This window comes from Dromiciops gliroides, chromosome 3 (assembly GCF_019393635.1).
Source record: "Dromiciops gliroides isolate mDroGli1 chromosome 3, mDroGli1.pri, whole genome shotgun sequence".
Lineage (NCBI taxonomy): Eukaryota > Metazoa > Chordata > Mammalia > Microbiotheria > Microbiotheriidae > Dromiciops > Dromiciops gliroides.
In genome coordinates, this window is record NC_057863.1 from 265,003,106 (window position 1) to 265,015,776 (window position 12,671).

Sequence of the window (12,671 nt, forward strand, 5' to 3'; positions counted from 1 at the left end):
AAGCCATTTTGCTAATTACAGCCAGTTGTTCAGAAATACCCTGTACAGCATCCCTTCAAGACTGGTTTTATTCCTTGGAAAATTCTATCCTCATATTTTCAGTAACCACCCCCAGTTATAACACAAGGAACAAATCTCAATGACTACCAAGACTACAACATCAAGCATGGTTAACAGCATTAGCTAATATCAAGTCTCTTTGTAATTTCAGTAACACACTCCCAGTGTCTATTCAGTTAGTAATTTCTTTGTGGATCTCAGATGTCCCATATAACTGTCTGGTCTCTGGAATTACTTTTCTTGGAGTAATATGGAAGATGTCTTATCTCCAGGGCACCTCTTCAGTAGATTTACTTCTCAGGTTTCAAATTGTGTGTAGAGACTCCTCAGATGTCCCTATTAAAATCTCAATACAATATAGATCTCAATGCAAATTGGTACAGTCTCTCAAATACTACTCCCCCAATAACAATTCTATTTGGTAAAAGCTACCTCAAATCTTATGGTTTTGATCTTACTTAACAAAAAGATGTGATGATTAAAATCTAAATGTGTGGTCGCCTTAAATTAGAAGCTTTAGCACCAGTCTTTGGGCATTAAGCATTTATTAAAGCATACTAGGTATTAAAAAAAAAAAAGAGAGCGAACACGTGGAGTTAAGAAAAGGCCTATTTAGCCCAGAGTTCCAGTCTGGTCTGGTTCTTCCTCAAGTCCTCCACCACAAGCCTGCTTCAACCACGAACTGCCCCTCAAACTGAGTGTGGAAGATTTTTATAGGTCTGGAGCAGAGGCAGTCCTTACACATTGCTTCAAGTTAGTTGGTTAGGGTCATCCAAATCCATTGGTTCGGGGGCAGCTAGGTGGCGCAGTGGTAAAGCACCGACCCTGGATTCAGGAGTACCTGAGTTCAAATCCAGCCTCAGACACTTGACACTTACTAGCTGTGTGACCCTGGGCAAGTCACTTAACCCTCATTGCCATGCAAAAAAACAAAAAAACAAAAAACAAATCCATTGGTTCACTGGACGTGAAGGTGGTCTCATGTTGAGTTCAAAGTCCTTAGCTTCTGAGAACAATACCTTCTTTTTTTTTTTTTTTTTTTTTGCGGGGCAATGGGGGTTAAGTGACTTGCCCAGGGTCACACAGCTAGTAAGTGTCAAGTGTCTGAGGCCGGATTTGAACTCAGGTACTCCTGAATCCAGGGCCGGTGCTCTATCCACTGTGCCACCTAGCCGCCCCCAGAACAATACCTTCTTAAGGGCCAGCCAGGCCTGGTTACAATCTAATTAACTTTAAGTAGGCTAATCAGCAAAGTCAATCACTCTCACTTAATTAAATCAGTTTAGATTAATCTCCAGGTGGGCCTTTGAGTATCTGCCAAATCCCATTATTTTCTCACAAAGAGGAATATCAAAATCAAGGTCTCATAGTTTACCTGAACCTTAAAGAATCTATAACATGAGAGCCCCCATATTGTTTATAGTTTTATCTAATTCTATCTTTAACAAACATTATTAACAACAGGCCAAAGGGTTACCACTACTTTGATACCTGCAGGATATAATGTAAGTGTTTCAAAATACCACAGAAAGCAGGACTCTTAAATCTTTCCAAATTACATATATATCTATTTGACCTTATTTCTTCAAAAATTCTTACTCAGATCTAATCCTCACATAAAACTTAGGTTACAGAACACCTTTATAAGAAGATGACCACAAATGAACTTACATAAAAGTTACCAAGTTAACTTCAATTGTAGTAAAAAAGTTAGGATGACACTTAAGCAATTAATTTCAAAACAGTACATGTCAAATAAGTTGTCCATAAACCATGTCTGTATTATAGGACATGTTCTACAGACAGATGTTATTTCCACATTATATAATAAACTTAAATAGAATTGACTTTTCATCAGGTGTAATAAAACATTCTGTAAGTTATTCTCCTCTAAGAAAACTGGTTGCCTACAAATTCTTTTATTCAAAAAAAGCTTAAAATGTTCCTGATTCAGTTTTAAAATGCATAACTAATAACAGACAGATGACAAGGCTAAATGCTTATACATTCTAGTTGTTTAGTATCTGAAAAGGACTAGAATTTCTAAGCCAAATGGCTTTAATCTTATACCCACATCTTACCCAGATATTAGAGTAGTAACATAGGCATGAAGAGACAATATTGTGTTCATGCTGATCAAGTGACATGATTATAGGAATTTGCCATAAAAGAAGAGAGGCATAACTCTCAGGGAATAATATTTCCCCAAACTCCATATGTCCACTCCAGGCAGAAGTTCTGCAGACCATCAATGTAGTGTGCCAGACTTAAAATCAACCAGGTGGGAGAGTTTACATTCCATGTGTAATATTTGGGGAAACTAAGTCAGGAAATGCCTACCTCACCAAAAAGTCAGTCTCCCAGCCTTTCCCAAGAGAACTCCACCTGCAGTGTATACATGTGAAAACCCCATAGGGTTTCTGGCATCCTGGGTCCTTGATGGTCATAACTGGAGACAGACTCAGAATAATAATAGTTGATAGTCCCATAATGTCTTTTTTTTGGGGGGGGGGGCAGGGCAATGAAGGCCAAGTGACTTACCCAGGGTTACACAGCTAGTGTCAAGTGTATGAGGCTGGATTTGAATTCAGGTCCTCCTGAATCCAGGGCTGGTGCTTTATCCACTGCGACATCTAGCTGCCCCCCCCAATGTCTTAAATAGCAAGTTCCAATAATCTGTACTAAAAATGAACTCACTTCTAAAGGATCATATATCCTATGTAGCAAGCATTAACTATGCTTGTACCCATGTTAAATTTATGCTTTTCATCCCTGAGTTAGCACTACATAAATGAATCTGCCTTGAAATGCTCAATAACAAGCAATGGTTGAAATAACTGTAAACCATCCCAAGTTGCATACTGAGAAAAAACTAGAAAATGTCCCACTCAACCACAGAGGGTACTACCCTCAGAATTCCTTTAAATCTTTGAGAGAACTCAGCTACTCTACATGTGTTCCTACACATGTTCTAATTCCAAATAATAATCACAGGGAGGTAGACTCCTATTTCCTATTAAGGTAATATAAGACAATTCATAAGTTACCAATGTATCTTATACATATCAAATTCGAGCACTAATTTAACTATTGCTTAATACCAATAAATTTAGATCAAAACAGTAAGACCTTTCTCACAGCTTAGTGCGGTAATTTAGAAGCTCTAGTATTAATTTAACAACTAATTGATTCAATATTGCAATAACAAATCTCCACTTTGTCTATCCTAATAGAAATTGCTTTTTCACCATAGCTTATACAATTGTTTATGAAATTATACATTATAAGAAAATCTAGAAAGATAATACCTTAAAGCTTTAGGAATTTTTAAAATTTGAAACAAAACTCATCAATTACTAATCAGGTGTTTTCAATTAAGTTGCATGTTTTTTTGCTTTTTTGTTATGGGCCTAGAGTACCCCAGAAATTTTCTGGGGCAAATCAAAAGGATCCTCTCCTTGAGAAACCAAACCAAATGATAGACACATCCAAAGAGACAAGCAGTACCCTATACGGACTGAGTTAACCTTAGGTGGACCACCACCCTTCACTCCAGCCTCCCCCACCCCTCAGGGAGACAAGACCAGGTGTGCCTGCTGCCTCCATGGCATCAGGGGGAGAGAGATGGCCCAAGAGATCTAGAGTCACCCCTCACCCAACTTCCCCCAGCCACCACCAGTGGGGGATGGTCCTCCCCGACAGGAGAACTCTTCACAGTCAGATGATGACCCCACTGGACCACCACCATCTGTCCTCCACAAAAGTATCTGCCCACCTCCTGCTTAGGGAGAAAGGTATCCCAGAGAGCCACGCCTCTGTTCCATACCCTCTCCCCATGAGAAGAAGTCCAAGGATCTCTCTCCTGGCTTCCCTTCCCCAACCCCCAAATAAACTATTATTTTATTCCAATTGGATTTGTGTGCAAGAGGGTATAATTCTTCAAAGAGGAATCCCTAAGAACCCCTATACCAAACTCCCACCAATTTTCCCCATTACATTTTTGCTGTATACACAGAAAATAATTTATATAACACTTGCCCTATGCTAAGCACTTCACAGTCATGTAATCCTCACAACTCTGGGAGGTAAGCTTTATTACAGAAAAGTAAACTAAAACAGATAGAACTGGCTTGGGGTCACACAACTAGTAGGTTTCTTAACCCCAAATCTTTTTAATTTTAAGTCCTAAATTACCATAATAATCCTGATAGAAGAGCACACATTCAGACTACGTTATTTCTTTTAGGGCAGATTTTGGTTTAATTCAAATCAGCTGTGGATGTATAATAATTAATGGTAACATTTTAATTTCTATGGCATAATACTCTGAATTTTTGACAGAAAAATATTATCATTCATAAATTCATATAACACCTTTGCAAAAATTTGTTTCCTCCTTTTCTCTAAGGAGGTAGGACCTCCCATCATACCCTTGAAACTTATAAGATAACAAGTTAAAGTTAAAATGTGCTGGCTTTCTTTCTTCCTTACAGCAGCTTTTTGGTCCCAAGACTCTGTGGCTTGCAGGCAAAGAGTTTAGTTGAATGCTGAAAGGGTGTGGCCTGTTTCAATTTGGATAGCACAAGGAGATATTTCAGATTCTATATAGTAAGCACATTAACCAATAACCAATCTTTACCATATCCAATACTTCTTTCTAGAGATTTATCCTGAAAGATGGCTAGACTCGATTAAGTAGATGATTATCTAACCTTTACTAGTTGGAAATTGAAGACAGAGTTTAAAAGTAAAAGGTTATTACTATGCCCACTTCACAGAAAACCATTGTTACAATCAATTAAATTCATAACCTGAAAGAATTTAAAGGATCTACATTATGACAATATCTCTAATACAATGAACTATTAAACTGTTGGGCACTTTTGCTTTACATATTACAAATCACCTGAGGTAAGTAACTTAAAACTATAGAGTATCATCATAATAAATTTCACTTAAAATGAAATCAGAATTAGTTCAATTACACCTGAATCTATTTCCCAAATGATATTCTATAGAACCTCAATTGATAATTTCATTTTAATATTAATTCACCCAAGAACCATTTATTCCAAGCATTTCATATTTTAACAGATTTTATTTTACTTTATTTTGTAGGAATTCCCAAATTTCTTAACTAGATGGCCCAATCAAATTCACAGACCTTTTTGGACGATTTCCTTTCTTTTGCTGGCTTAAATTAATATTTTAATGCTACATTCAGTTTTCTAATTAGTTTGCAAGACAATGCCCCTCCTCTACTTCCTTAACCTAGCCACATTTTGGGGGAGGGGAGGGGGGTAGTTTTGTCAAACAATCAGACAAATTTTTCCTTCTAAATTCCAAGGACAAACTTACATTTTCAACAGGAACTTGAACTCATGAGACAATCTCACACATTTACACAGAGACAAGACAATATAGACACACATGAAACAATCCTATAATTTCTTTTTCAACCCAATTTAGACTGGTCAAAGGAACTCCAATAGGCCAATTTGGTTTGCCATTATCTTTAGTTAATTCTAATCATTTTGGTTTTTTTAGTGAGGCAATTGGGGTTAAGTGACTTGCCCAGGGTCACACAACTAGTAAGTGTTAAGTGTCTGAGGCCACATTTGAACTCAGGTACTCTTGACTCCAGGGCCGGTGCTCTATCCACTGTGCCACCTAGCTGCCCTCAATTCTAATCATTTTTAAACAATTTTTGTGCACATCAAAAAATATCTTTAAAAGATCAAAATCTTAGGCACTAGATGTCCACCACATCCCTCCCCCCGCCCATAGCGGAAACTACCACGAGGAAAGAAAGGGGGGAGGGATTTAGAACACATGGCATCCTCCATTCTGACTTTAGACCCCTGTAACCATTTTGGAAATTAAAAAGAATACACCAGACTATTATACCCAAATCAAAACTCATTCATCCCAAAATATTTTATCCCATTTCAATCACTTTCTGGTTCTTCCCAGATAATCACAGGTAAGCACTTAAAGGACAGAACACATTTTTTTCCTTTCAGGTTTTTCACTGTCAGTACAAACAGGGTTCAATTTCATTCTACTCATTTAATTTGTTCCCTAAAAGGACTGTTTTTTAAAGATTTCCAATAGACCACTTTTACTCAGTTCCTTCAAAACTATCCTTGGTGACTTTTCTAATTCTGGGGAACTCTCTATAATCTCCTAGATATCCCAAACTGCAGGCTTGAACTGCTTGGTTATAATACAAGCCTTCAGACTTGAACTGACTGGCCCCCATCAGACTTTTACCTCAAACCCCAGCTTTTTAACCACCCAGGAAGTACTCATCAGTCCTTTCCTTCCATGGGATCCAAGTGCACAGACTTAACGTGGCCTGAAATTTCCCCCAATCTGATAAATTCTCACCCCCTTTGTGAGCATGCTCCACCCTGTGTTTGGGACATCCCTGCTGAGTTCCTCTGGCTTCCTCAGGAGTTGGACCTCCCTGGGCTCCAACAATCCATTTGACCACTGCTAACAGTTCAGCAAGACATCTTGTCTAAAGAGAGGTGGAATGTGTGGGTCCCCCCTCCCTGTAGCTATCTTGGTGGGACCTCCAAATTGTGAGGAAAAATGATCCTCTTCTCAATAATTCTCTGGAACTCAGCAGCGTGTGACAAAGGTTGATTGTCATTCTCTCAAAAATGGGCAACCCAGTGTGCAGCTGGTGGGTGCTAAAAATGGGGGACTCGCAGGGTCTGTTTTAAACCATAGTCCTTAACGCGAATGGACCGTTCCCTTTTTCATCACTGGTCCCATTACTCAAGGGTTGCATTCTACACACAAAAACTAACCAGAACACAGTATTCCTGAACTTAATTTCCATAATTATTGACCTAATTGAGACCAGCTCAGTGCTCCTAGAACCATGTGATTTTGTTTGCCAGAGGGGCAGGAGGGAATCTGAAACTTTTGTCCTAAAACAGGTCTGGAAGACTGTGATTTGAATGGTGACTATTATATTCTTATTGAGAGGAGACCATCCCCATTTCCTCACACTCATCTTAAAGGAGGGAATTAAAAGAAAAAAGGATAATATCTAGAATATAAGAGGGGTGCTTATCAATTTGTGAATGGCTGAACAAATTTTTGTAAGCAAATGTAATGGAATATCATTACATCTATAAAACAAGACACTTGCAGGGAATCCTAGGTAGCATGATCAGATGTAGAAAGAGAAGTGAGCAGAGCCAGAAGAAAAATTTATAGAAGGATAATATTGTAAACAAAAACAACTTTGAACGACTTAAAGCTTATCAATGCAATGACCAACCATGTGTGCAGAAGTCTTATGACAAAGAATATTATCCATCTCCTGACACGGAGGTAATAGATTCAAGGTGGAGAAAGAAACAGTTTTCAACTTGGCCTCTATATGGATTTATTTTTCTTGCTTATTATTTTATTTGTTACAAAGGAATTGTTTATTTCTTTCAGTTTTTTGGAGGGGGGAATTGGGGAAGTTAGGGTAGAAATATTGACATTAAAAAAACAAGCAATATGAAATAGAGATTCATTCTTTTTTTTTAGAGAAATACTATACCTTTTATGAAGTTATTATGAAACATCAGGACTCCTATACACAAAGTAATTGAGGTATATATAAATTTAACATCTGTGTATTAATTTTACTTCTTACCTTGACTTTCTAAGAAATCTTTAGCTTCATTGATTTTGGCTGCTACATAAGGAAATCCTCCCTTGTCTGGGTTGTTTAAAAGCATGATTCATCAGTGAGCATCTCTAATTTTCCCCTTATTGGCTGTAGGATTTACTCCCAATATGAGTGCTGCTTCTTGCTTTGTAATATGGAGTTCAAACCCACCTCTATAAATAGCCACCACTGAAGGCACATTTGGGCAGACTTCGAATAGCTTGCTTTACTTGAGACTCCATACGCTGTATTGTTTGCAAAACATATTGGCCTGCAAATCCTGCAGCAGCAATCATTATTCCAACCACTACCATTGTGCTGGCCATGGCTCGGTCAGCCGGCGCTGCCCTGAGTCTGTGAAGGTGCAACTCATCTCAATCCAGAGGCCCCATGTCTGGCCTGGCTTGGTCCTAGGCCCCGGCCTTTGCTCCATATCTGCAGCCTCTGGTCAGGCCGAGTAAAGAGGAAGCACGCAAGCGCCTACAGAGATTCATTATTGCGTGTGCAATTTTCTTATTTTCTTCTGTAAATGGTGAAATGCTCTTTTTTTGTATTTAAGTTCAGAACAAAAAATAAAATAAAATATAGTATGTGGCACTTAGCATATTTATTCCAAAGTTATCTCAATCGTCTGTGTATTTTTTGGAACCTCCTGTTCTCTTCTGTTCTCATAAAACAAAACAAACTAAAAACAACCCTTCATGGAGACTTTATTTAAATCATTATTTCTACCCCATTCTCTTCCTGGGGTCAATCTCTTCAAAAAAATCAAAAGAATTTTTTTTTGCAGGGCAATGAGGGTTAGGTGCTTTATCCACTGCACCACTTAGCTGCTCCTTCAGAATAATTTTTTTAAAAAATCTGTCCCTTATAATCAATTAACATAGTCAGGAAAAATATATCCATACCTTTGGCCCTGTCCAAAAATGTATGACTCATTATTCACCTCTAGTCTATCATTTATTTGCCAAGAGGGAGAAGCATCTATCATCGTTTGGAGTAGTGGTTAGTTCTTGCAATGAACAGAGTTTTCTTTTTTGCTTTCTGTACAGTGTTGTGGTTTTATACATTGTTTACCTGGTTCTGTTCACTTCATAGTGCATTGGTTTGTACAAGTCCTCCCATGTTTTTCTAAATCTATATCTTTCATCAGGTTTTCTGTGGGATGAATATCCTTATTAAGAAACCATATCTTGGGGGCAGCTAGGTGGCATAGTGGATAAAGTACTGGCCCTGGATTCAGGAGGACCTAAGTTCAAATCCAGCCTCAGACACTTGACACTTACTAGCTGTGTGACCCTGAGCAAGTCACTTAACCCTCATTGCCCCACAAAAAAAAATCATAAAAAATAATAAAAATAAAAGAACCCATATCTCTTGGGTCTCTGCATTTTTATATGATTGTTGCTGGTGAGCAGTTTCCCAATGAAAGATATCCTCTTTGTATTTTTTTGTTTGTTTTTGGTCCATTGGAGCATTTTATTTGTATGTATGTTTTACACCCTTAGAAAAATAATCCCAGGATTTTTCCTCCTGTGTGTTTTCATCTTGCTTCTTCATGGTCCATGATGCTAGCTGAGGTTGTAAGCACAATGAACTTAAACTGACAGGATGGTAGCAGATTATTATGCCACTTTTTCAGATCTTTCAATTGAACACCAAATCTGGGTCTGATTTCACCACACTTGTTTAATCTGCCTGTGAGGTTCACAAAAATTTTTCATGCTCTGTGATCATCGATGATCTCAAATTCACCAATGTAACTGTGCTTCATCATCACAGTTAAGAACCTGATGATTATGGCCCATAATTATGGCCTAATGAGAACCTGGCATTTTCCTCATTTTTCTGCATTGTTGTTGTTTTTGAGAGCATCTGCCAGGACATTCTTGTGCACCATGGTGGTGGCACTGCAAGATGGTAGAACGAGCCCTTTTTGTATTTTTTAAAGGATTTTAATTTAACTCATATATATATATATGCACTTTCTTTTTTCAGGGCAATGACAGTTAAGTGACTTGCCCAGGGTCACACAGCTAGTAAGTGTCAAGTGTCTGAGGCCAGATTTTAATTCATGTCCTCCTGAATCCAGGGCTGGTGCTTTATCCACTGTGTCACCTCACTGCCCTCTATCTCTGTTATATGTTAAGATAACTTTTGTTTTATATATTGTGAGAGGATCATGCATAAAGTTGTATTGAAAATAAACATTATAAGCTTATTCAAAGGATCATAAATCAGGCATTCCATTACTAAGAAGCATGCAAGCAGGTGGCTCCCTCACTTTACAGTCCCACAGGTACATGAAGAAATAGTTATTCATATGAGTGAGGAAGACTACTGTAAGCTGCCAGATAGAGAAGAGAAGCTGGCCTCCTTTCCTCACCTGGTTGCCATGTGTCCCTGTTGCTTTTTTTTTTTCTTGACCTTATAAGAAAATAATGGGTTTTGCCAATGCCCAAAGGCCCAGCTCGAGGGGATTGATTTGGACTGATTGGATTGACTGATATTGACTGACTCCACTGGTTAACTCACTTAAAGTTAATTCAATTGAAGCCACACCTGCCTAGTCCCCAGGAGGGTGTGTTCTCAGAGCCTGTGGACTCTGACCTCAACATGGAACCACCCTCAAGTCCAGTGAACCAATGGATTTGGGGGATGCTAGCTTGAAGCAGTGTGGAAGGACTGCCTCTCCTTGGGATGCAGAGGGAGCTTCCATGCTCAGTTCGTCTCTTGAACAGGCTAGTGGTGGAGAAATTGAGGAAGAACCAGGCGAGGCTGGAATGCTAGGCTAGACAGACCTTTTCTTAACTTTCTGACCCAGGTGTTCTCTTTTTTCTAATAAACATTTAATGCCCCCAAACTGCTGCTAAAGCTTCTAATTTATAAGTAAATCCTAGTTAACTTTCCCTAAACTTGGGACAAGAATAAGGTGAACACACATTTAATTTTAAACATCATAATATGAAATGAATGAATATCCTGGTATGAGAGTCCCTGGTTAAGCAGTGAGACCTGTCAGAGGTGCTAGTGACAACCTGAGTCAGTAGCAAAATACACTGCAGCCTGACCATAGAGGAAGATTTTATAAAAGGATATAAAAGGATTTTATAAAAGACAATGCTCTGAGGACAACAGTAGCTTCTTGGATCATGGCGCCCCCATGACTGAGACAAACGCTGGTGATGGAGTCTAGAAAGTCACCAATTACTCAACCTGTCCAAAAGCTACATATAAAGGAATCTTTATGAAAAAGTCATGAAGGGAAAAAAGATTTTCTAGGGCCAAGAGTCAATAGGTATCCATTGACTATGCATGTTTTACCTCCATTATACTTTAAATTTAAATCCATTCTTTTATGTGACCTTCTGTGTGCAAGGGGACAGTGTTCTTCTAGATTTGAGGCAAAGAACATGTTTTGTTTCTATTGTTCTTGCTGCACCTTCTCAGCAAATACTCTTTTTCAGAAGTTTATAGAGTTCTGCTGATTGATTGATATTGACGGTAGCTTGTGAGTGATAGTATTAAGTCATATTCCCTTAGGGTTAGCCCTAGAGCTCTGAGGGGAGAAGTAGTATCCTTTAGGAACCAAATTTGCCAGTGAGTGCAAATTGAGCAAGTGACCCCCAGAGAGCTTCATACATATTCACATATTCTAATTTATTCAAACATTTTCTTTTTTTCTTTTTAATTATTTTCCAGACATTTTCTAATTTATGGTCACCCCCTTAGTTTCTAGTTGTTTGTTACAGCAAAAAGTGTTGCTATAAATATTTTTAGAAATATTGGTCCTCTTTCTTTTAATTCTTTGCGGTATTAAGTGTAGTTGTGATTTTACTGAGTCAGAGGGTATTCATAATTTAGCAATTTGGTGAGGGGGATATAATTCCAAATAGGTTTCCAGAATGTTTCCATTAATACTGCATTAGTTTACCTTTTCTCTCACAACCCCACCAAAAGTTATGTTCCTTTTTTATCATTTTTGCCAGACTGATGTGTATAAGATGAAACCTTAGAATTGTTTTAATTTGTATTCCCCTAATTATCAGTGATTGGAGCATTTTTATATGGTTAATTATAGCTTGCTTTTCTTCTTTTGAGAAATGCCTATCCATATCCTATGACCATTTATCTATTGGGGAATGACTTTTGTACTTATATATGAATTCTTTTCCTATATATTTACCAATTCTACATGGGTCCTGTATACTCTATGGGTCCTTGTCCTCCCTTATTTCTTCCTTTCCTTCTTTCTTTTTTTTTTTTTGTGAAGCAACTGGGATTAAGTGACTTGCCCAGGGTCACACAGCTAGTAAGTTGAGGCCAGATTTGAACTCAGGTCCTCCTGAATCCAGGGCTGGTGTTCTATCCACTGTACCACCTAGCTGTCACCCATCCCTCATTTCTTACTATTGAGCAATATTTTGCAACAATTTAACCCCATCTTCACCTCTTCCCATCTTTACATTGAAGTAACTAAATATAAAAGTATAAGTTGGGGCAGCTAGGTGGCGCAGGGGCAGCTAGGTGGCACAGTGGATAGAGCATCAGCCCTGGAGTCAGGAGTACCTGAGTTCAAATCCGACCTCAGACACTTAACACTTACTAGCTGTGTGACTCTGGGCAAGTCACTTAACCCCAATTGCCTCACAAAAAACAAAACAAACAAAAAACAAAACAAAACAAAACAAAAGTATATGTTGATTTAATTTAGAGAGTATTGATGATTTTCCCTGGCTTTTTATTGTCTATACTAAATGCTAATGTATAAAATGCAATTATTTTCATAATAGTCTTTGAAGAAAATTAAATTAATACTACTTTGATTCCTAAAGTTACCTATCTATGTCCTTGAATTGAGTTCAGGAATTTAGCTTTCCCTCTGAATTTTTTAAAAATTGTAATTAAAAGAAAAACTGTTATCTCTCATGTT

At 38.0% G+C, this 12,671-nt stretch overlaps 1 pseudogene; it reads right to left on the reverse strand.

The window, feature by feature from the left end:
- Window positions 1-7,712: 7,712 nt before the first annotated feature.
- On the reverse strand, window positions 7,713-8,064 carry LOC122751798 (annotated as a pseudogene).
- Between the last annotated feature and the right edge of the window lie 4,607 nt (window positions 8,065-12,671).